Source organism: Pygocentrus nattereri, chromosome 17 (assembly GCF_015220715.1).
Source record: "Pygocentrus nattereri isolate fPygNat1 chromosome 17, fPygNat1.pri, whole genome shotgun sequence".
NCBI classification, from domain to species: domain Eukaryota; kingdom Metazoa; phylum Chordata; class Actinopteri; order Characiformes; family Serrasalmidae; genus Pygocentrus; species Pygocentrus nattereri.
Window position 1 is genome coordinate 16,612,515 of NC_051227.1, and position 25,711 is coordinate 16,638,225.

The window sequence follows — 25,711 nt, forward strand, 5'->3', positions numbered from 1 at the left end:
TAGAGAGCTTCATGGAATGGGTCTCCATGGCAGAGCAGCTGCATCCAAGCCTTACATCACCAAGTGCAATGCAAAGCATGGAATGCAGTGGTATAAAGCACTGACACTGGACTCTAGAGCAGTGGAGACGTGTTCTCTGGAGTGACGAATCACGCTTCTCTGTCTGGCAATCTGATAGACGAGTCTTTGGCGGTTGCCAGGAGAATGATACTTGCCTGACTGCATTGTGCCAAGTGTAAAGTTTGGTGGAGGGAGGATTATGGTGTGGGGTTGTTTTCAGGAGTTGGGCTCGGCCCCTTAGTTCCAGTGAAAGGAACTCTTAATGCTTCAGCACCAAGAGATTTCGGACAATTCCATGCTCCCAACTTTGTGGGAACAGTTTGGGGATGGCTGCTTCTTACTCCAACATGACTGCGCACCAGTGGACAAAGCAGGTCCATAAAGACATGGATGAGTGAGTTTGGTGTGGAAGAACTTGACCGGCCTGCACAGAGTCCTGACCTCAATCCATTAGAACACCTTTGGGATGAATTAGAGTGGAGACTGTGAGCCAGGCCTTCTCGTCAAAGGGTGGGCCAACATCATATTAAACCCTATGGATTAAGAATGGGATCTCACTCAGGTTCATGTTAATGTGAATCTAGACGAGCCAATGCTTTTGGCAATATAGTGAAGTTTGAAATGTTCTTTTTTTCTCATTTGATCTTGTTCGTTCTGTGGGGTTTTTTTTCCTTATGATTCCGTGATCTGTTTGTGAACAAGCTTTTCATGTATTATGTATTTATTTTCTGGGTTATTATTGATGGTCATTATTGTGTCCCCCTGCAGAGGAGAAAGACTGATACATGCTGGGCTGGGTAGACCAGTAGATGACTATTTAAGGAGCTCAATGCGTTTCTGTAGGAGAGAGGAGATGGTTGGTTGATTGTTCAGCCAATGTATTTTGAGGGAAACTCTTGCTTCCTCAAAGTTTATAATGTAATCTGTAAATAGTTTTTTTTGTTTATTTGTTTCTTTTCCTTTTTCTCAACATTTTGTTATTTTCTCAACACCTTTCACTAAATAAACACCCTTGCACTGAATGTGTCATCGCTTTTTCTTACAACTCACAACCTTGTCAGAGCATATCTACCCTCACCTGCAAGCAAGGTGTGACAGCTGCAGCATTAAACAATTTTGAAATGTGGGTGTGCTGGGCCCCCATAGCACCCCTGCTGCCCAATCCCCGTGCTAGGATTTAAAGCAGCTAGTTCTATGAGGTCACCCACTGTAAGTTATAAAGAAAGTATAATGGACATAAGAAGCTAGCCATAGCTGTAATATCTTTCATCAGTGTTCTAAGTGGAAATACGTGAACCCCTTAAACTACCAGGCTTATTGCATTCTAAGGCTTCTACATATTTAAGCTTCTAATTAAGGATCTAAGTTATTCATTAACTACAGGTACTTCAATGCAAACGGACTGAGTTATTCTTAGGTTATAGAAATGTGTAAAACGTTGGGCCCTGGCCATTTCAGGAGTCAACACATCCTCGACAGAGCTACACATTTTAACGCACAGTTACTGTTTATGTGCTGAATTTAATGCACAAGAACACAAATTGTGGCCTGGGCAGAAGTTAAGGCCCATTTCACTTTTTATTTTTATTCTTTTCCAAAATGTTAAACTCAGCAGATAAATAGAGACTGTGCAGATATTCAAACTTACTACTGTATTTCTTCCTGCTTGCCTACTGATCGGGTTAATAGAGCTTAGCTAATAGCTAATTTATAGCTAATAGGATAACCATCACAGCCATTTACACACATACTAATAGAGAAATGATAGTTTTATAGATATGGCTGGCATTAATCTGATTAACTCTATCACAGCGCAGGAGGTGGGATTTGTCGGGGTACAGAACAAGGAAAGAAATAATATGAGTGAACAGGCAGAAATGGGATGTGACAGGGCCAAATCAGCATGAGGTCTGAGTCTGAAGCCCAGAGGGGTCATCTGAGAGGAAAACTCACAAAAAAGCACATTTTATGCCAGTAGATAGAACTGAACTTTCCAGAACATGGCAAAAGTACCAGTGAAGTACAGCAATTCATATATATATATATATATATATATATATACACACACACACACACATTTATATTATATATACACACATTATATATATCGCTGTTGTCGGAAGAAAACCTTGTATCTCTGTTTTTGTCGATTTTCAGTTTCTCAACTTATTTGAAAATACCTGTTGCCCTTTACATTGTGTTTGAAGTTCATGACAAATGGACGAAAAGAAATGAGCCAAAATGACTTGGAAAAAGTCTGGTTTCATTGACTTACATTAAAAGTAGAGTAGGTTCTTTCCTTTTCCTGTAAAGTTGTCATTTTGGAGATACAAGGTTATACCAACATTTTATATATATATATATATATATATATATACACATGCAAATATAAAAACAGTGTAATTTAATTGTACTGAAATGTTAGGATTTTATTGTAGGACATGGTAACACTTCACTTCACTAACACTTCACAGGAACGCCATGTACAAGAAGCCCTCATGGCACATCATGAACAGTACAGTAAAACTCCATTACAGTTACATAACGAAAAATTCATTAAATACCTTTGCTAATGAGTAACGAACCAACAGTGTCATGAATGTAACACATATTCAGTGATGCTTAGTGTAAAATTCATGATATGATCATGAAAATATTAAAATGCACAGTCCTTTTTTCAGAGAGCAAATATTCTGGGCAAATGATATTCAAAAGATATCCATGCTGCATTTATTATTTATCCCTTAATAACATTCAAAATGATTGAAACAAAAATGGCTATGACATTTCACATTCCTGAACATGGGAAAGTGTCCATAAATGATTTACTAATATTTCATCCTGAAAGTGGCAATGTAATTTTACTTTAATATTACTGTACAGTTCACAAATGCTAGAGGAATATTTCACATATGAGTAGATGCTGTATTTGCATTCATTTCATGTCAGTCAGGGATGCTTTATGACCGCCAACAACAATAATGGATGTAACCTGGATTTCTGTTGAGTAGGCTTACCATATGCTTAGTGTCATAAGCTGCTCATTCCCAGAGTAGATTTTAATTCCTTTTTATAAAACGGATAGTTCTGGTCCTAAAATCTGATTGGCTGAGCTGCGTTTGAAGCCATTGTAAAATCTATGATACACCCACATCTATGAGCACCTCACAGCGACTGAACTCTGTATCACCATGGCACGAAAAACCCTTGTGCTGTTAAAGTAGTAATCTTTGACTCTGATGCTGCTCACATGGACCACTATTGATGATGTAAGAACCCTTTTTTTTGTTTAAAAAAGTCGCGTCAAACCCAGGTTGAATACCAAATGGCTCCATACTCCCTAAATAGTGTTCTAGCTATGACCATTTAGAAATTCTAGCTCTCTTTATATAGAAATAGTGCATCATTTATTGAGTGTGGATGAGTGTGAATCCCAAATGTCTATTTATTTTGGCTCTATTATGCACTGTTGAACTGCAGGATCCAGTATTTAAATTCCTATGTAGTGCACAATGTAGGGAGCAGGGAGACATTTGAGATTCAGCCCCAGCATGACCGGAGGAGCATTGCTGGATTTGTGCTAAATAAGACTTCACTGTGGTAGTTTTGTGAACAAAACATACTCTTAAAGCAAAGGTTTTTGCATTGAACAGTTATGTGTTATCATATGTTGATTCTTATATGCCAAAAAAAAAAGGCATGAAATGACAGCAGTTTATAGTAATGGGCGACCAAACGTTCTCAGTCAGCGGTCCATGGTTGCTTGGCAATGATACTGCACTCTAAGGGATTTACATTTCTTGGTGGAATACTTGTTTATGTCAATTATTATTAATATATGAATTGTGTATCTTATTTGAATTTATGTTGGCTGGCATTTTATTACAGCAACAAGCCACTTGAGGCCTCTCGTCGCTCACTGCTATAATAAATGCATCATAAAGTGTAGATTAAACACTACTGAGTGTGTTTTCAACCCATTATGTTACATGTTTACTACTTTTGAATTATTGAATGTACTGGTAACACTTTCTATGAATTTCTATGAAGAACATTATAACATTATAATTCATTCATAAGGCATTATAAACATGGTTATAAATATATATATACATATATATACATATATATATATATATATATATATATATATATATATATATATATATATATATATATATATATATATATATATAAATTAATTACACTTTATAACCATGTTTATTATATGATATGAATTGTTAATATAATGCATTATAAATAGTGTTTATAACATGTTATACTGTCATTACCAAATAAATCAGTCCCAGCTTGGAAAGTGTAAAGTAAAAGCAAATAAAGTTTATTTAAGAGATTTCCAGCATTTTATTTCTGACCACTGGTACTGTTTGGGCTGTATCTTTGGGGCTTCAGTTCTGAATATTCAGATGCTCCAAACAGGCTGTCCAGCCTAGAATTACTTCTATAATTCACTTTACTTAACCAGCGGTCTCACATTAAATGTTACATTACACCACAGAAAAACAAATACTCATCAGCCCCTCCAGAACCCCCTCTGACATAACACTGAGCATGAAGTCACAGTGGCGTGAAGGCCTAGAGAAGTAGAGGCGAGATAGTCGAGTGCTATCATTATAATTTGTTCCATCACTGGTTCTAACGTCAAGCTCTAGAACCCTTCACTCTGTAACATCACACTACGATACAGTCCAGTAATGCTTATTTCTGCTAGCATTCTATTGAATATGCAGTGTTAAGTTAGTGCCAGGCTAACGGTGGTGTACATTAACAGTGGTGTACATTGACTTTCCCACATTAGGTAAGACACTGATGGCAGCACTAGTTTAAACTCTGACGTTTGAAGCCTGTAATGAGCTTTATTGTTTATGTTTTCAGGAAATCCTTCAGTAAATGCTTCAACTTGAAGCCTCGCTCTTAACACTGGAGGAGGCTTTAGTACAGAGTGCTTCACTTTACTTTGAGTGGACAAATACAGTTTATGAGCTCTTATAATTTGTTATGAACAATACTCATCATGTATTATGTTAACAATTCATAATGCATAATAAGCATGATTATAACATGTATTGCAGTTTTATAAATATTTATAGCCACGTTTATAACACCTTATTAATGAATTATAACATGTTATGAATGTGTTTATAAAGGTGACATTCATAGAAAGTGTTACCAATGTATTTAATAAAAGTACAACTTTTAACATGTGTTATAACTGCATGACTGATTTTGGGGCAGTCATGGGTTGGAGGTTAGGGAACCAGCCCTGTGACCGAAAGGTCACCGTTTCTATCCCCTGAGCTGACATATGTGACTGAAGTGTCTTTGAGCAAGACACCTAACCCTCAACTTCTCCTCGGGTGCTGTGGATGGTGCTTCAGGCAAGTGTGCTCACTGCCCCCTAGCGTGTGTCTTCACTAGTGTGTATGTGGTGTTTCACTGCACAGGTGGGTTAAATTCAGAGGTGAAATCTCCCTTTTGGGGGACTAATAAGGGTCACTTGATCACTTTGTGTGATCAAGGTGTCTTTGAGATGAGCTCATTTTAAACATTCATAAACCTTTTATGAGGGCAGTCTTATTGTACAGTACTTCCCGTAAAGTGTTACCTAAAATTTATATAGATAAAGAAGTCACTTAGCAAGTATTAACTAAATAATTCAAATAGTTCAATTAGTGCAGCTGTGTTGATTAACGTTAACAAGCCCTGGGCCCGCCAGCAGGCCCAAATGTCTATAACCTAAGAAAAGCTCCATTAGTTTGCATTGAAGTTGTATTGTAGTCACTGAATAGTAAGCCTTGTATTAAATATATCTGGAATGTTAAGCGGCTAATTTATCGTTAAATAAAATATGTTTATATATGAAGTGTAATGCAATAACAAAAGCTTGTATTTCTGAAAAGAAGAAGTAAAATATTCTTAAATGTGAATGCATGCTAAAGTAAGGCGATTCTATCCAAATTCAAAAGTCCATTCATCATGAAATGTTCACTAAACATAAAGAGCAGCTGTGTTTTCAAAATACCTTTAAAAACTATGAAAAATGGTGTGAGATTTTCTCATGACAACAACATTGAGAAACGTTCAGGGAAGCATAGAATGTGGATGATTTTTCCATATTATTGACCTTGTGCCATCACAACTCCAGTCAACACACTGCAGCATATTACAGTCCCTATATAACAATATACGTACAAGATAAAATACGTCTATAATTAAACAGGCTCATGGATAAACAATGCATCACACATGCCAGCTCTAGAACGTTGTCATCCCCCTTGAAATAAATTAGAGTTATTATGGAGCAGTGCTGCATGATGCCCATACCAAAGGGAAATGCCTACTGAGGCCAGTGTTATTGCACAATCCAGTCTTGTTCATTTTCCATTTGGATAATTTACCAACTCCATTAGCAGGCTCTTATGAAGCCGCCATACCTCATTGCCGAGATGAGCAAATTACTGTATGTGCCTTCAGTGTGAAACTGCATCTCCGCGAGCCTGAAAAACGCTCTAATGAGTCCAGATTCTTCCATATACACATATGCAGGCTCCTGAATAATCATGAACTAATACTTATTCAACCCGGAAAGAAATTATAGTGAAGCGAGGGTGCTGTATATCTTCTTGGCAGTGAATTCAGTTGTAAGGTTCACACTGACACATGCACACCCACCCCCGCACACACATACACACAGAATCACGCTGCCACAGAAGTAATTGCTCTTGCTGTAACCGGCAACAAATCAGGCTGCAACCAGCAGCCACTTCCAGGTCAATAATTTCTATTCGGGTCTAAATGAGCTTTTTCTTAACTTATCGGTATTTCTGTCGGCTGACCCTTCCCCACATCCTTCTGGGGTCGATTGGCCAGTCAATCTCACCGGAAATCTGCACGTAATGGAAGCTTATGTAACATTTGCGAGGCTCCGTGTCCACAAAGCCATATTTGATTGGGCTCTTTTGGAGCCTCTCTCGAAATGCCAGTGGGTGGCGAGGGGTGATGGCCAGGGGGCTGGATAGCATTCAAGACCCAGAGTGAATAAACCAGAAGTTATTCTTCACTTTCATGTACAGCTATTGCACAGAGTTTCTGCTATCATTTCACCATGCCATAATGTGGACTGCTTAAAGTAATAGCCTAATAAAAAAAAAATATTTGCCCCATTTTCATTCCACTCTTCAACTCAAGTGAAGGCCATTAGCTAAGACTGTGGTGTAAAATAGGCATAAGCTGAAATGTGTCTTGCATTAATATATTAATATTTCCATTTTCAGTTTATTTGAGCATTCAACACCAGTACTGCACTGATAGTGATACCATACTGGTGCAGCATCAGCAAATAGAGGATACAGATGTAATTAGGCTATTTCTGACATGCATATGTGCAGCATGTTGTCAGTGTGGAATTAGTTCACATTTGAGACAATGAGTAGCACTAGTTGTGGGTCAGGTGCGTAGTTGTCATGCATCTGGTGAACTCTCCAAATGAGATGGACTTCATTTCCCAGACTCCTCTGGGAGATCGTGTGATAGTGCAACTCCCCTCTGACTTGGAATTTGAGATTGACTCCATTGCCCATAATACAACGGGGAATAACATGACTTCTGATGCTCTCACACACACCTATCAGAGATCACAGTTTCCTGAATACTAAGTGGTTTCACCTGTGGTTCATTGTCATTTTGGTGAGAACAGCTTAGTATATAAGACTGGGCTTTAGTTAGTTTCAGTGCGAGGTATTGCTTCCTAGTGAACTTAATAAGCATTTGTTCTGATTGCATTCTTCTGATTTATGACCATGGCCTTGTTTCTTTGACTGTGCCTTTTGCCTGACCCTTTTTTTGCCCATGAATTCTGTTTTGCGTTTTTGACCTTTTCGCCTGCTTTTTTGACCATGTCTTTTGTATTGTGTGCCTGGCGTTATGATCACCATTGTGATCCTTGTATGTTTTGGAGTATCGACCCACGCCTGTTCTTTGACCACGTTTTTGCATTGTGGTAATAAACCCCATCTTCTGTGTTTTATCCGCAAGCATCTGGATTCTGCTGACTTGTTACAGTAGTCAATTACAATCTGAGTTAACCCTTTTATGGCCAAGGCCCAAGGTTTTATTACACATTTCTACAACTTAGGAATATATCAGACAATTTAAGAAAATCCGCAACAAACACCACCTTCAGCACTGCATCATGGAGGCTTGTCACTGTCACAATTGGCCCCTCCCACTCTTCCATGTGCCTTGTGTTTACTTCCCGGTTGTCCATGTGTTTCTTTATTTTGATACTTCACTGTCCTGCCCCCTTGTTTCGTGACTCCACCCCTGATTGTTTCCACCTGTTTTCCACCTGTGTCTTGTGATCCCTTCTGCTATATAAGCCCCGTGTTTGCCCTGGTCTGTGCTGGTCTTTGTATGTATGGTTTGTGCTTTTGATATGTTTGATGTTTGATCTTCCAGCCCTGTTGTTTGTTTAACCTGTTCATTTTCATTATGTCTGTCCCTCCTGCTCTCCGTGTTGGCTCTTTAAAACTGGACTGTTTTGATCATAACCCTGGATTTGCCCTGAATAAATCTTGCTTTTCTTCGCACATGTCCACCTCATCATCGCTCCTTGTTACAGTGACAGCATAAAAAAAAAAAAATAAATAATAAAATAAAACGGTGTCCTGTGACTTTTGACACCCTGTATAGAACCATTTTCTTTACTAAAGAACCCTTGAGGAACCATTTTTAATGTGTGTATAACATCAGTGCTGTTATCTGAAAAACATGGAGAAAAGTAGAGTATATGGCTGAAAACAGTAGCCAGTCTGAAGCCTGATTTGTTTGCTGTTTGTTGTATAGACAACTGGTGGGCTTTGACCTTCCATCACTTGTTAGCTACATTAGCCTCAAATCTCCAGTGCAAAACTAAAGAAGTGAATTTCAGGCAGCAAACATGTCTAGGCTGACGGACAAAATTTAGGAGAAGTGACTGTAGAAGAAGACTGCAACCCTCTCATTGCAACTTTTACACGGAAATGTCTATTGACTCATGTTCATGTTCATATGAAAACTGCATTCACATGATAAAAATAATGTTATTGATTTACTGAAGACAACTGATACGTTCTGATTAAGCTTATTTTATCCACTCATGCTGAAAAGCATGAAAAGTAAAATGCATTGCTTTTAACCCATTAAATGGCCAGGGACCACCAGTGGGCCAGTTTTGTTTCACATATCTAGAACCTATAAATAGCTCAGCCACTTTGCACTGCAGTCCCTGTTACTGAGTAATAAGTCCTATAATTTAACAAGCCTGAGATTTTAGCAGGTTAAAATGGAAAAAAAAAATCTTTCTTCAGGGTCAAATTTGACCTAATAAGACAATCTCCATTAACTATGCAGAATAATGTGATTAATTATGACTAATTATTTTAATCATTTGACAACCCCAATGATATAAAGTTGTGTATTTAGGCATGAAAACTAACAATTTAAGGAGTCTCTAATAGACTTGCTTATCATTGTTGTCAGAACAAAACTTTATTTCTGTAACACTGGGTTTGTAAATCAGACACACGCAGACTCAAATGAACCCGGAGGGTTTATTTGAAAGGAGATGAACAGGGTTAACACCAGACCAGGTCAATAACCAAAAGAGCCAGATACAATACATAGGGGTAGGTGAAAATGGAATCCAGAAACAGGGGAGGGCCGTAACCATAGAAGAATCGTACAAACAACAAAGCCAAAAACAGGAGCGAGAATCAGAATCCGGAGGAAACAAAGCGAGGTCAAAACGCGGAACAGCAATCAGGAAAATGAACAGCTTGGTATGCACTGACGGAACAGTGGCAATACTTTGCAAAGACAAGGTTCAAACAGACTGCTTATACAGGACAAAACAGGTGGAAATAATTAGTATTCAGGTGTCTGCTGGGTGGGTCGTGAAGAGTCTCATGACAGAAGCATTCTGGGACGTGGAGTCCTTGATGATATGAGTGTCCAACTGAGAACCAGGAAGTGTGACAATATCACCATTTTTGTCATTTTTCAGTGTTTGACATAATTTGAAAATACCTATTATGCTTTACATTGTGTTTAAATTTCATGAAGAATGGACTAAAAGAAGCAGCCCAAAATGACATGGAAAAATGTCTGGTTCCACTGACTTACATTAAAAGTAAAGTAGGTTTTCTCCTTCTCCTGTAAAATTGCTATTTTGGAGATACGAGGTTTTCGTCTGACAACAGCGATATGTGGTTTACACAATGTAATACTGTTATCTATAAACATGAGCAACATCATTTTAATGTACTGGAGGTGAAACGTAATATAGAGGAACGGAAAAGCAGCTTTCTCAGAGAAACTGTTCTTCTCGAGGAAACATGAGCGTTTATTTTTGTTCTGTTCAGCGTGAGGAGGTCAGCGATCAGATGGTCAGTGGGATGTTGATAATGGAATGTGTGAGTGTGGCTGTGTGAGGTGGAGAGACCGAAGCCAGACGCTTAGGGCCAGCAGCAACATGAGCAAGGCATAATGAGAGCGTGTCAACACCCCGTCAGCCACCAGCCCAGCACACACGCACACTCAGAGATCTGTGGATCTCACGCTGGAGTGGACATCCAATCAAGATCTCATATGTTTTGCATGATTTCATGCATGGCCCCCCCTTGTCAGTGTACGGTGCAGTTTGAATTGGCCTTGTTTTCTGCAATGCTATGGACTGCTGGTCCACTGGATGATGTAGACATGAGATGATTTTTTTGCTGCTTTGCACTTTAGCAGAACAGAAAACACTTTAGTACTGTGATATATAGTATATGCTGTACACTTGGGAATATCCAACAGCTACAGTTCACCTCAGGCATTCCTGTCTGTAGCTGTCCATTTTCTGAGAACAGGATTGAAAATGCTCCTATGTTGCAGTCCTTTCTAATTTAATAAAATAATGTTCCATTACAAATTATATTACCAGCATGACTATTTTAATGGAAGCAGAATCTTCAAATTAATCACAGGATTTTCATAATTTCTCAAGGTTTCTCAACCTTTTGCTGTAATGACAGTGGGCACTCGAGCACAGACTCTGATCACTACCACCGACAAAAGCCTCTGATGAGTAGATCAGATCAACTGGGACGTCATCTGAACACAAGCTTTAACAAAAGCATTAAGACTTTAAAAATTACTCTCTACCTACACACTACTAACTACTGTAGACTGTAAATACTGCTGCTATTCCTAATTATGTTTACACTCATTGTGTTGTGAACTACCTCATGCTACTTAGTGCAATACCTGCTCTTATGTAAATACAAAAAAACTGTCTTTCACAAATCTGTTTTTTGTTTACAAAAAAAGTAAACATACAAATTAATTAATTCATTAATATATGTATGTAATTAATTAATATATGTAAGTTTATGTGCAATTATATGTCCTGCTACTGTAACACTGCTCGTTCTATCTATCTATCTATCTATCTATCTATCTATCTATCTATCTATCTATCTATCTATCTATCTATCTATCTATCTATCTATCTATCTATCTATCTATCTGTTTTCAAAACAAAACATATCTCCAAAATGGTAAGTAGGGAAAAGAAAAAAACCTACTTTACTTTAAATGTAACTGAAGGTAACCAGAATTTTTTTTCCAAGCAATTCCAGACTTTTTCTTTCGTTCCATTCATCATAACAATTTACATACATTATAAAGGGCAACAGGTCTTTTCTAATTATGTCAAAAACGGTAATTACATAATGTATATATATATATATATATATATATATATATATATATATATATATATGCACATTGGCTGCATATTCCAACTTCTCTGCGATTGCATTCTCTCGCTCTCATGCTGCTACCTTACATCTTGTTTCAAGGGGATCTTTGCTTTGCTTCTGTTAGTTTGTTTTGCATCGATTTAATCCATAGATTTCCCGTGAGCACTGCCCAGAGTACCCTGCCAAAGGCTGTATGGGCTGGAACTACTCTGAAACTAAAACTGGCTTCTTGTTGGAATTTGCTATTATAGACACCAGAATGTAACTACTGCACTAATTAAGAAGGAACGGCAAATGCCTACATCAAGTTGGCAATCAGTGAGCTAAGTCTGCCTTTATATCTATATCTATATATATATATCTATATATATATATATATATATATATATATATATATATATATATATATATATATATATATATCACTGTTGTCAGAATGAAAACTCATATTTCCATTTCTGTCGTTTTTCAGTTTTTGACATAATTTGAAAATACTTGTTGCTCATTATGTTGTGTACATTTTTTGAAGAATGAACCAAAAGAAAAGGCCCAAAATGTATGATTCCATTGACTTACATTACACTAGTACAGTATGTTGTTTCCTTCTCATCCAAGTGATCCAAGTGAAATATATATATATATATATATATATATATATATATATATATATATATATATTTATAGGGTAAAAAAGAAAGTAATATATTTGCATATTTTGATAACCCTTTGAACCATCTGTAGTCTGACTGTAACCCTCTCATTGCAATCTAGCTTTTATGTGGAAATGTCTAATGACTCATGTTCATGTTCATATGAGCACTGCATTCACACCATGAAGGGCGGCACGGTGGCATGGTGGGTAGTGCTGTCGCCTCACAGCGAGGAGGGCCTGGGTTCGATTCCCCAGCCAGGTGACCGGGGTCCTCTCTGTGTGGAGTTTGCATGTTCTCCCCGTGTCTGCGTGGGTTTCCTCCGGTTTCCTCCCACAGTCCAAAGACATGCAGTCAGGTCAATTGGACATGCTACATTGCCCCTAGGTGTGAGTGAGTGACTGTCTGTGTCTGTCTGTCTGTGTGCCCTGCGATGGACTGGCGACCTGTCCAGGGTGTATCTGGGCTCCAGCACCCCCCTGCGACCCTGATGGAGAAGCAGCTTAGAAAATGGATGGATGGATTCACACCAATATTAATATTAATATATTAATGCAAGACACATTTCAGCGTTCCGCTAAACTACAAATCTATCATTTTGCTGAAAGTAACATGTTTTTCTTCAGTTGTACTGTATCCATGTTCCTTTGTATTTATTCCAGTGTTAAATGGTGATTTGACTAGCAAAAACACACTTACTGTCCAGATAAACAGATTTAAAGTTCATTATGGCTACCTAAGCCTCTTACATTGCACTGTATATATGTAGTTTTTGTGATATTATATGATATTTTACATCATTTCAAGTTGTCCTTTGCATTGAGTGACCATTTCATTGTGAGTGGACCAATAGAAATGCTCTAAATATATATTAAAGTTAAGCCTCATTCATAAAGCCTCATTCATAAAGCAGTCCAGGCTGATAAACTGCTCATGACTTCAGTGTGAATGGGCTAAACTGATATAAACACTGAAAAAAATAACATCTTAATCAGTGTAAACTTCTTAAATGCAGTCAATAAATCTAATATTTCTCTTTTTGATGCTGTTGTGTGAATATTATAAGATTATTCCACCTGTTTCTGTACATTTTAACTGGACTTTATCCAGTGAAAGTGTCAAATTCCATTGGCAGATAAGTTTACTTGTTTTGCTAAATAATGAAGATAATTTTACTTATTTTAATAAATAATACTTTAAACAAGGAGCATGATCTGCCAATGAAATTAGACACTTTTATAAGATAAAACTGCTTAATAACAAGTAAAAATGTCTATCAAAACTGACTTTTTATTATTTTAATATTTTACATCATTTCAAGTTGTCCTTTGCATCGAGTGAACATTTCATTGTGAGTGGACCAGGATAAATGCTCTAAATGTCCATTAAAGTTAGGAACTTTGTTTGCTTTTCTTGTAATAGTCTGTATATTCAAAGTCAGTAAGCTTACAAAAGGTGGTAGACAGAGCTGCTAAATGGCTGTTTTCAGGGTCAAAATAACTTGTACTTACTCTAAGTTTGAGGGATTAGAGGGGGAAATTTTGGCCCAGCATTAGGAACATTAGTCGTACCACCAATCCAATGTGATCCGGCACCAGCAAAGTGAAAATAACCAGCACCATACAATACAGTTGAGTCTCCAGGTGGTCACCCTACTTAGGAAGAGGCTTCTGAATATTTAATGGTGTATACATTTAAAAATGAGTTAGGGAGCATATTCATCATAACTGTAAAAAAGGGATGCAATGCAATCTAAACAGCAGTGCTTTAAACATTCTTTGGCTATACATTCTGCAAAGAGTGCATATTGGCGCCCTACTTTTCAGAATTCAGAATTTTAGGTGATATTCATTTCTTTTTAGATTGATTTTAAAGCAATAGTTCAGTGAATCAAGTACAAATCCAGTTTCAAAAAAGTTGGCACACTGTGAAAAATGTAAATTGAAACAAAATACAAAAAAAAGAGCAAATCATTTAAACCCTGCGTTTCATTGAAAATAGTACAAAGACAACAAATCAAATGTTGAAACTAAGAAAGTTTGTTATTTTTTTTACAAATATTTGCTCATTTTGAATTTGATGCCAATAACACATTCCAAAATATTTGGGATGGGGGCAACAAAAGGCTGCTAAAGTTGAAAGAACACCTGGTGTTTAATTGGCAACAGGTCAGTAACATGATTGGGTATAAAGAGCATCTCAGAAAGGCCGTCTTTCGAAGTAAAGATGGGGAGGGGTTCACCACTCTGTGAAAGACTGCAAGATCAATTGAAGAATATCGTTTCTCAACATATAATAGCAAAGGACTTTTGGACATCTATAATACATAATAACATTAAATGATTGAGAGAGTCTGGAGAAATCTCTGTATGCAAGGGACAAGGCCGAAAAACTGTATTTGCTGGCCGTGATCTTTGGACCCTTGGACGGCACTGCATTAAAAAGCCAAAACCAAGCCAAATCACCAAACAAACCATGTGGAGCTGTTCAATAATCTCAAAAGATGATGTGGTTTCTGACACGTTGTTATCTATAAGCATGGAAAAATAGTAGCAACCACCTTGACGCCTGAATTTTGTCCATACTTGTGTCAATGTTCTGCACAACTCTTTGAGTTGATCAGATAATATGAGATGTAGTCGATCTGATTTGCTTCTTTAATTTTAGGAATGGAGCCATAAGCCTACTGTAGCAAACAAGCACTAGAAGTCAATAGTCACCCAAATCTGTAAACATGACCTCAAAACTTCTGTGAGCTCACTCAAACTTCATCCTGCTCTTCAGTTCACACAGACATGCCGATGTGGTTTAGGGCAATGAACATGAAACATGGAGGCAATGAAAATGAACGAAACTCTATCAAATAGCTGAACTCTGGGTGACTATTGACTTCTAGTGTTTGTTAGCTTTATTAGCTAAAAAGGCAAACTTAGGACACCAAATATGTGTTGATATCTGATTGCAAGTCTAAAATTCTTAAATGCAGTATCTAACATTTCTCACTTTGAGACTGCTGAAAGAATATTGTAAGATTATTTAACAAATTTTTAGACATTTATTACTTGTTTTTAAGTGGTTTTCACTTAAAAGATCACTTAAAAAGTAAAAATGTTCAGAAATAACTTATTATTATAACAGTCTCACAATGACAAATATTAGATTTATTGACTATACTTAAGAACTTTACAGGTACTAAGATATCATTCTTTTGCAGTGATGAAATTCACAAATCAATTTTCACTATTAAATTCTCCAACTACAATCTCCAAAGTCCAAATAAGTGCAAAGCAACAAAGCAAAATGAGGATACAGTGTGAAGTCTTTGAGTACTGTTGTTTATAGTGTTAGTATTTTGTAGGTCCCACTTATTTCTGTGCCAAAATTGCTTGTAATTCATTTGTACATGATCATTTTCCAACCCTTATCTTTAAGAATTAAACAAGCTGTTTCTGTTACTGTGCCCTTAAGCATCATTCATAAATCAGCCCAGGCTGAAAAACTGCTCTTAACTTTGGTGAAGAATATTATAAGACTATTCCACCTATTTCTAAATAATGAATATAATTTTGCTAATTTCAAGATGGAATGCATATAACAAGGAACATGATCTGCCCATGGAACGAAGACACCTTCATAGGATAAAACGGCTTAAAAACAAGTAAAAATGTCAAGAAAAAATTAAATAGTCTTATAATATTCTCACAACAGTCTCACAGCGAGAAATATGATATATTGACTACATTTAAGATGTTTACACTTCCTAAGATGCCATTTTATGCAGTGAATGCTTTTTTTATGACATCACAACAACCATTTTTTTCAGGTTAGTTTGTATTTATGGACTGAAGAGTGAAACTTTAACAATGTAAACATCCTACATCTGACTCAAATGAAAAAGCAAGAGCAAATCAGTTTTCAATGATAAGGCCCTTTAATGCGTTTGCCATGTGAACTTGGACAGATGATGAAATTCAGCCGTCTCAAGTGCATATGATAAAGCTGGATTTCCTCATCCTGCATTATGCATTTCATATTATTTATGCCATAGCCGCTTCTGTGAGGACTCCTTAAAGCACACGGACTGACAGACTGGACCAAAAGGGGGCAGTATGTAGTTGTGAAAGCAGAGACGGTGCCTTTCTCAAGCATCACGGCCTTGAAAGCCATCGGAAATGCTTTATATGCTTTAATATCTTCTATTTATCCCACAGATTGTAACGGTTCAAATTGTTTTCTCTACTCATTGAAGTGTCTCCGTCATGTAAAATTCATTTTGACTAATAGCAGTGAATAAAGCGCAGGGAGCGAGGAGTAAAATCATTTTCTCTGCTGTTAAAGTCGCCGTTTGACTTTTATTTTTCCGTGTAAAACCTGCTGAAATATGTCGCTGCGACGAGGCCTCTTGTCAAATATTACAGAGCTTCATTTCAGCCGGATGGTAAAAGCGTCACTCCTGAGATATTACGTACTGGAGGAACATACAAACATGGCTGCAATAAGAGACGCACAATAAACGTGTACCATCTGATTTGTAACAGTCGTGGAGCACGGCTCTCGAAAATGATCTCAACCACATCAATATTACATCGATTTATCAGTTTGTCATCATTTCTCCGTCATTGTGTCATCCATCAGGGCGGACAGAAGCTGCTGGTGACACCTTTGTTCCGAGCATGGTTTAATATTTGTGTAAAGGAGTGGTGAATTGCTTGCAGTAGGCCTGTGATGAAAAAAGAGAAAAGGAAACAAAGGAATTGCGTGAAATAAACTGACAATTGTAGAAAGTTGGAACTCAGTTCTTCTCTACTTCGGTGCATTTGGAGCAGTTACACCCCATTGACCTGACTACTATACAAAACCAGGAGAACACAGTACTGACATTAGCTCTGCACACTTCACACATCCTGCTGTACTCAGGTCTCTAAAAGGCTCTAGAAGAACCACTGTAGGCCCCTCAAGAACATTTCAGTTGAGAGTTATTTAGAGAACCATGTTTATGAGATTTGTGAGCAAGAACCTGAGCACAACCTTAAGTTGCTATAGAACCTTTACATAATGAAAAGGTTCTAGGACACACCCTTAGAATCTTTACATTGTGTCAACTTTGTGAGGTTCTTCACATGCACAAATCCTCTTTTTCAAACAAGGTTCTCTAGAAATTCAAATCTTTCAGTAGATTGTTTTTCTTTTTTTTTTTGGAAATTAAAGAAGCTTTTAAAGCATTAAAGAAGGATCTTCAGGGAACCAAATCTTTCAGCAGATGTATCTTTAGAGGACTTTTCTGTAAATGAGAGAACCTTTTAGACCTTTAAAGAACATCCAGAAATGTAAAAGGTCTAGGACAAATATATTATACTGTATTATAATCTTTTCATTGTGTCAACTTTGTGAGGTTCTTCAAATGCACAAATCCCCTTTTTCAAACAAGGTTCTTCAGAGAGCCATATCTATTAATGGATGCTTCTAAAAATAGCCATTATTGTCAATTTGATGTGTGAGTTTGAAGAACCCCCACATTATATGAAGGTTCTGGGATGAACCCTTAATAAATTGGCATAAAATCTTCACATAATATAAAAGTTCTAAGAAGAACATTTAAATTGGTTTAGAACATTTACATTATTTAAACCTTTGAGTGGTTTTACGGACTCACAAATCTCTTTTTTAAACAGACATCTATATAGTTCAATTGATGGTTCTTTAGAGCAATGGTTCTCAAACTGGTCCTGCATTTTTTCTCTGTCCTTATGCAGTGTGAATGTGAAGACCCTGAGGTCTGCTTTGAGAACCACTTCTTTAGAGAACTGTATTTATAAATGGTATGTGTGAGTGTGAAGAACCTCCAGGTTTCAAGAACCCTTAAATTGATATAAAACCTTTCCATTATGTAAAGGTTCTTCACTTTCACAAATGCTTTTTTTATTCCAAACATTGCTCTTTGAGGAACTTCTATGGCATCGCTCAGAGAACCTTTTGCAGCATGTTTTTTTAAGAGCACAGATATCAGGTTCTCCTGAAGAAGGTTGGCATTTTTCCATGTTCTATTTCAGAACGGCTTTTCTCCCTCAGTGAATGGCTTTGCGTGAGGTGGTGCAGGAGCACAGGGAGGAGTGAGTGAGGGTGGTGGGGATGGTCCATCCTGGTCTCTGGGGAACGAGCATCTCTCCTATAGGATGTAATGAAGGGACGAGTCCACGTCACACGTTCCGCAATTAATCTACCATTAAACTGCTTCAGATTCACTCAGCTCGCATCTAAGCTCTCTCTACCTCCTCTCTCTCACTCTCTATTTCTCTCTCTAATATCTCCTTTCTCTTTCTTTGCTTTTTCCTGCTCTCCCTCTCTCTAACCTTTCTCTCCTCTCTGCTTTTCTCTCTCTTTTTGTTCTCTCCTCTTTTTCCCTTTCCTTCTCCCACTATCTCATTTTTTCTCTCCTCTTTTTCTGCTTCCTTCTTTCTTTTGCTCCTTCTCTAATCTTTCTTTCTTTCTTTCTTTCTTTCTTTCTTTCTTTCTTTCTTTCTTTCTTTCTTTCTTTCTTTCTTTCTTTCTTTCTTTCTTTCTCTCTTCCCCTTCTTCTTTCCATCTCACTTTCTCTAATCTATTTCTACTCTATCTACCCTTTCTTTCTTTCTCTCATACATTTTCTCTTTTCTCTTTCTCTTCTCTCTCTCTCTCATTTGTTTTTCTCTCTCATTTACTCATAAACACATGCACTTGCTTTAGACCATCTCTCTCTCTCTCTCTCTCTCTCACACACACACACACACACTCTGTCTGTCTGTCTCTCTCTCTCCTCTCTATCTATATCTGTCTCTCTATCAGTCGTTAGAGCTTAATTCTCCTCTTACAGCTATGTGATTAGGTGTTTTAGGCATTCTTCCCTTTCTCTCTGTCTCTCTCTCTCTCTCTCTCTCTCTCTCTCTCTCTCTCTCACACACACACACACACACACACAGACATTTACCAATAGATACATCCCCCCTTGGTCCATCCCTCTCTTCTGCCTCTCTCTCTCTCTCTCTCTCTCTCTCTCTCTCTCTCTCTCTCTCTCTCTCTGTATGTCCCTCATCGCTCTCCTCCTTCTGAGAGTTTTCCCTTCTCTGTGTGCAACAACTGGCAGCCCCCCTTCTCTCTCTCTCCTCTCTCTCTCTCTCTCTCTCTCTCTCTCCTCCTCTCCTCCTCTCGGCTGCGTGGCGGAGAGTCCGCCGCTTATCTTTCAGCACCTGCGCTTCGGGGGAGGCTGGAGTGGGACCGTGTGTGCGTGTGAGGGTTTGAGCAGTAGCCAAGAAAGCAAGAAGGGAGCTGAAGGCTGAAAGCTTCTCTCCAGCAGCATCACCAGCATCACCAGCATCACCAGCGTCAGCAGCATCAGCAGCAAAGACGAAGGCAGTGGCTCGCTTTCTCGCTCACTCAACAGCACAATAACCTCGATCGCCCAGCCAGGAGCCGAGGAGAAGAACCAGGCGGACGACTCCCAGCTCTACGCACCCCCACCTTCTTGCTGGGAGGCTGCTCCACAAAGACGGACAGAGAGATGGAGAGAGAGAAAAAAAGGGCGAGAGACCTCCAGGGTAAGCTGCTTCAATGGACTGGGGAATTTGATCCTGTTTTTTTGTTTTTTGTCCGTTCTCTACTTTTCCCCTTTTGTTCCTTTGTGAAGTCCCACTACCACTATAGCAGGGGGGGCGGGGGGGCGGGGGGGGATTTCGTGCCGTGGGTTTTGTATCGTGTTGTGTGAGCTGGTCGCTACGGCGATGCAGATTTGTGTAATCGCTGCCACTATCAGGGCGGTGGATTTTGATTTTTTTTCTTCCCCTCTCTGCTGGATTTGTCAACTGCCGTATTAACATATTCATGGGATTCTCGCCTCACTCCTTCAATTAAATGGCAATCAGCGGCTCAGGCTGGAGCTTCTGACAGTGAGGACGCCGCTGAAGAACCTGGAGAGCTTTTAGGATCTTCTCTTTTTGTGTTTACCTTTGTGTTTTCTTGTGTCTGTTCGTTCAGCTTTTCCTACAGGTGTTTTTTTGTCATTGTTGTTATTGTCGTGTCTTTGAGTTACCCAAAAATGGGAGGGAAAAGTCGCTGAAGGGTTGGAGCAGCAAGTTCACCTCCCTGTTGATTGCTGTGATTGCTAGCATTGGCCAGAGTGAGGGTGTCTGGTACCTGCCCTTAGGAAAAATCACTGGCTCTCAGTTAGATGCACACTCGTTCTTCTACAAGTCTATTGCTAGTTTTTGTTTTTTGAAAGCATCAGCTGCCTTTTACATTTCATTCCATGGTGAACGGATCAATAGAAACGATGACTTAACTGAATAAAATGGCCTTAACATACATTAAAGTTAAGAACATGTTTAGTGTCTCTTAAGTTCTTATTTCAGAGATATTCACGAGAGTGACAGTATGTTCCTGACATGTAATGCGTTGCATGAGTGTCATGTTTTGAGTGAAACCTGCCTTTCAGACTGTACAGTATGAAGATGAACTTTGGCTTCTTATTCACCACTTTCTTATGTGAAATTTCCATTCCACCTTAAATGATATGGCTTAAATGGCTGAGTTGAATTTGGCTTCCTCTTCGCCAGGATCTCCTTTAAATCTTCCATTCCACCTTAAATGATATGGCTTAAATGGCTGAGTTGAATTTGGCTTCCTCTTCGCCAGCATCTCCTTTAAATCTTCCATTCCACCTTAAATGATATGGCTTAAATGGCTGAGTTGAATTTGGCTTCCTCCTCGCCAGCATCTCCTTTAAATCTTCCATTCCACCTTAAATGATATGGCTTACATGTTTCAGTTAGGCTTCCTTTTCACCAGCTTATTTGAATTTTCCATTCCACCTTAAATGGTGCATCTGAAATGGTGCAGCAGTTGCAGGTGCCAGAATGTAACTGCTGCACCATTGATACCAAGCCAAATTAAACTCGGCCATTCAAGCCACATCATTTAAGGTGGAATGGACAATTTAAACGGGAATCAGTTGAGTAGGAAGCGGTTTAAATCAAAGGAAGAGGATTTTGTCCTCTTTCTCAGCCCTAGGCTGCCTAATGGAGCCTGATGGAGCAACTTAAACTTGTTTTGCTAACATATTTCACTTCCTGTGAGAACTTTACCTTGAACAAGATTGAAATCGATGGTACTAGGTGTGACTAGTGGGTGGGCATATAGATGCACCTTTCAACCTGCTACTGTGCAGAAGACGCAGAAGAGCAGAAGATAAAGTTGCCTGGTCGAATTCACTCAAACGAACAGCAGAGCACTCCTTTAAAGGACAAAGAAGAAGAAAAAGATGGTAAAGAAAGTGAACTGAGTGACATTGTATGTGGATTCAAAGAAGTGTGGAAGAAGAGAGAAGCGGTAAATGAAATGGGAATGACATTTTTGCGTATTCAAGGCAGGGAGAGGGAGTGCACACGAGCAAATTCCGCCAGCTTTTGAAAAAAGATGCACGTTTCTGTCCATCTTTTTCCACTTCCATTTGGGCGCCGGTGCACCCCTCAGAAAATGAGAGTCGTAATAACAGTCATTGTTCCTTTTTTCTGACAGCCGTCATTGCATTCCTTTTTTTCCCCCCAAACGATCTGTAATTTGCCTCCCGCTGCTAATGGATTTTTCTGTATGGCTCCCCCTTCTTTCTCTCTCTCTCTCTCTCTTTTCCCCTCTCTCTGTATATGCGTGTGATGAGCATGTTTGACTTGAAGGGCTGACGGTGGTTGACTATTAATGCGGCTGGCGGTAGTTAAGGGCTTGGGGTGAATGGCAGGAACGGCAGAATCCTCTAAATGAGCCTACGTGGACATCATAGAGCGGATTGATGTTGAACACGAGCCTCTGTCCATCTCTCCATCCCTCTGTCCTTCTTTTTACCCTGACATCCCTTCATGCTTTTACCTCTCTGCAGCTATATCTTCCTTTCTTTCATCCATCCATCCAGTACTGTCTCACCACCTGCTATACTGAAATCATTGTATGCTGATCTAACTTACTCCTTCAAATTCTCCCTCCATTTCAGCTCCCTTTGACTTTGGGTCAGCCAAACTGGATCTCCACTGGCCTTCGGGATATACACCAGAGATCTGGACCAGCAGGACGAGTGTGCAGCCACAGACCGTCACTGAGGTAAGCCTTTCGTCAGGCCTCAGAGAGTTTATCACTCAAGCTCCTCCTACGATCTTAAAAATAAAGGTGCCACAAAGGGTTCTTTAGAGTGATGCTGTAGAAGAACCACTCTCAATGAATGGTTCTCTAAAGAGCCATGTTTCTAAAGGAAATGTGAAGATGTTTAAAGAGCCTCCACATGAGATTCTAGAACCATAATGGAAAGGCTTTGTTCAGTAAAGGTTCCACACAGGACCAAAATGTAAAGCTTCTATTCTACTCCATTCAATAAAGATTCCACAAAGAGATATGATGTAAAAATTATATTCTATAGTGATTCTATAAAGTACCATAATGTAAAGGTTCTTTTGTTTGATGATGCTGTGAAGAACCGTAATGCAAATATTCTGTTCTCTAAGGATTCTATAAAGAACCATGATGTAAAAGTGCTGTTCTATAATGGTTATCTAGAGAATCATCATATAAAGGTTCTGTTCATAATGTAAGGTTCTGTTCTGTAATGGTGCTATATAGAGCTATAATGTAAAGGTTCTGTCCTGTAATGGTGCTATATAGAGCTATAATGTAAAGGTTCTGTCCTGTAATGGTGCTATATAGAGCTATAATGTAAAGGTTCTGTTCTGTAATGGTGCTATATAGAGCTATAATGTAAAGGTTCTGTTCTGTAATGGTGCTATATAGAGCTATAATGTAAAGGTACTATTGTACAAAGATGCTACAAAGAGCCATAATGTAAGGTTCTGTTCTATAATGATGCTCTAAGAATAAGAAATAGGTTGTGTTCTATAAATATTCTATAAAGAACCATGAAATAAAGGTTCTAGTCAAAAAGATTCCTTAAACAGCCATAGTGTAAAGACTATGAAGATAAAGGTCCATTTTTATTAAGATTATAAATAAACATCATGTAAAGCTTCTATTTTATAAAGATTCTCTAAAAAAGTCATGCAGAAGGTTCCATTCTGTAAAGATGATATAAAGAACCATAAATATTCCAAACAATTCTATAAAGAACCATAACATAAAGGTTGCATTCTATAAAGATTGTTTAAAGAACCATAACCTAAAGGTTCTATCCTATATAGATTGTTTAAAGAACCATAACCTAAAGGTTCTATCCTATAAAGATTGTTTAAAGAACCATAATGTAAAAGTTCCATTCTGTAGAGATTGTTAAAAGAACCATTATGTAAAGGTTCTATCCTATAAAGATTGTTTAAGGAACCATAATGTAAAGGTTCTGTCCTATAACGGTTGTTTAAAGAACCATAATGTAAAGCTCCTATTCTATAAAGAAAAAGTAATGCAAGGTTCTATTTTGTAAAACATTTGCGAAGAACCATAATGTAAAGGGATTGTTCTACAAAGACTATCTAAAGAACCATCACGTAAAAGTTCCATTCCATAAAGACTCTATAAACAGATTCTATGTACAAGCCAAGAACCACAACGGAACCTTTATTTTCAAGAAAGAGCTTCCTCCCCAAAGCTCCTGCTCAGAAACCCCCAAAAAGTGTCTTCATTTCTGTCTACAGATGCTTCCTTTGGCGGGGCGTGTCCTGCCTCGTGAGAAAGGCCGTCTTCAGTCCAGGCCCCTAGAGAGAAAGGCTGTGGTTTGGCCTGTGTGCCACAGTGGATGTCTGAGAGTCAGGCGCTCCCTCTGTCTCTCTCTCTCTCTCTCTCTCTCTTTTTCTGAGGCTCTCTTCGGTGACGGGTATTCTTGGGTGGATAATACGGATCACGTTGTTATTGCTTAAGAATACGCGTAGTTGAGGAGAGTCATTTTCAACTGTGCCTTCGGGGAGTGACCCTCGCTGACCGCTCGGCTACCGGCTGCCTCCATCATACCGCTAGAAACTGAAAGGAGAAAAAAGAAAGAAAGAAAAAAGACTGAACATTTCTATTGAGGTTCATTTATCAGTCCACCAGATAATCATTTCCCCTGCGCATCCATTGATTTCTCTACTGCAGGCCTGTGTGTTGTTATTACTCGAGTGTTACGGTGAGTCCTGTCCTGTCGGGGGGGGCCGGCGTTTCCTGCTTGTCGAGGCTTCATCTGTTATCTGTGCATTTTTTTTAATTTTATTTCTCCCACCATCTTGCTATCATCCATCGTGCCAAAGCGATGTTTTATGTAGCGCCATTCAGCGACTCGTATTCTGCATTTCACACAATTTGCTTGGTTTGCCGGGGGGGGGGGGGGGGGGGGGCTGGGGGGTGGTGGGAGTGGGGGGCAGGCTGTTTATTCTTTACTCTCTTCAGGGAGCGTTTCAGTGTACACACGCCTGCTTGCCTCTCTGATGGGAATGCATTTGCTGCTTTTTATTCTTAGTCCTTAAAAGCTGCAGGATCCTGGACTGCATGGAGTTTCTCGCACGCATTGATTCTGAGAAGGCATTAGGCGCACAGCTGACAGCAGCGAGAGGCAGAACGTCCATCAGATTTACGCAAGGCCTCTGTGGAAGATAGCATAGCTTCATAATACATTAGAAATAGGCCAAAGGCATCACATAACATAGAAACATCCTTCTGACTGAACACTTAAACAACAGAGAACGGCTTATATGTGTTAAAGAGCCCGTATAATGGAAACCCATTTTTGGAATAAGAGCTTGAAATAGTATAATCTCATATCTCCAAAATGTTAACTTTACAAGAGGGATAAAAAACATACCTTTAATGTAAGTCAATGGAACCAGACTTTAAAAACATCATTCACTCATGAAACATTTGTGGAAACAGCCTGTTTTTTCTAGTTATTTCCACCTGCAGCAGTTTATACTATTAGAAATAAAGGTTCTGTGGGGCTCCTGAGTGGCGCAGCCATCTAAGTGTTGGCCCTGTCATCAGGAGATCACAAGCTCAATCCCTGGTGATGCTACAGCTGTCAATGGCCGGGAGTTCAAGAGAGCACAACTGGCCTCGCTCTCTCTGGGTGGGTAGGATGTCCCCAGCTTCTCCCCATCACTCAACACGATACTAGTCAGTGCAGGCGTCTGTTAGCTGACGTAACAGATCTGGCGCTTTCCTCTGAGAGCGTTTGGCTGTCCTGTGTGAGTCGCAATTCAAAAAGAAGTG

General features: G+C 38.8%; 1 long non-coding RNA gene across 1 annotated transcript; it reads left to right on the forward strand.

Annotated features, from left to right (window-relative positions):
* Nucleotides 1-19,615: 19,615 nt before the first annotated feature.
* Nucleotides 19,616-24,818, forward strand: LOC119265802. Its single transcript, XR_005131745.1, has 3 exons — nt 19,616-20,085; nt 22,527-22,633; nt 24,169-24,818. It is a non-coding gene; the product is annotated as an uncharacterized LOC119265802 (long non-coding RNA).
* The last annotated feature ends 893 nt before the right edge of the window (nt 24,819-25,711 follow it).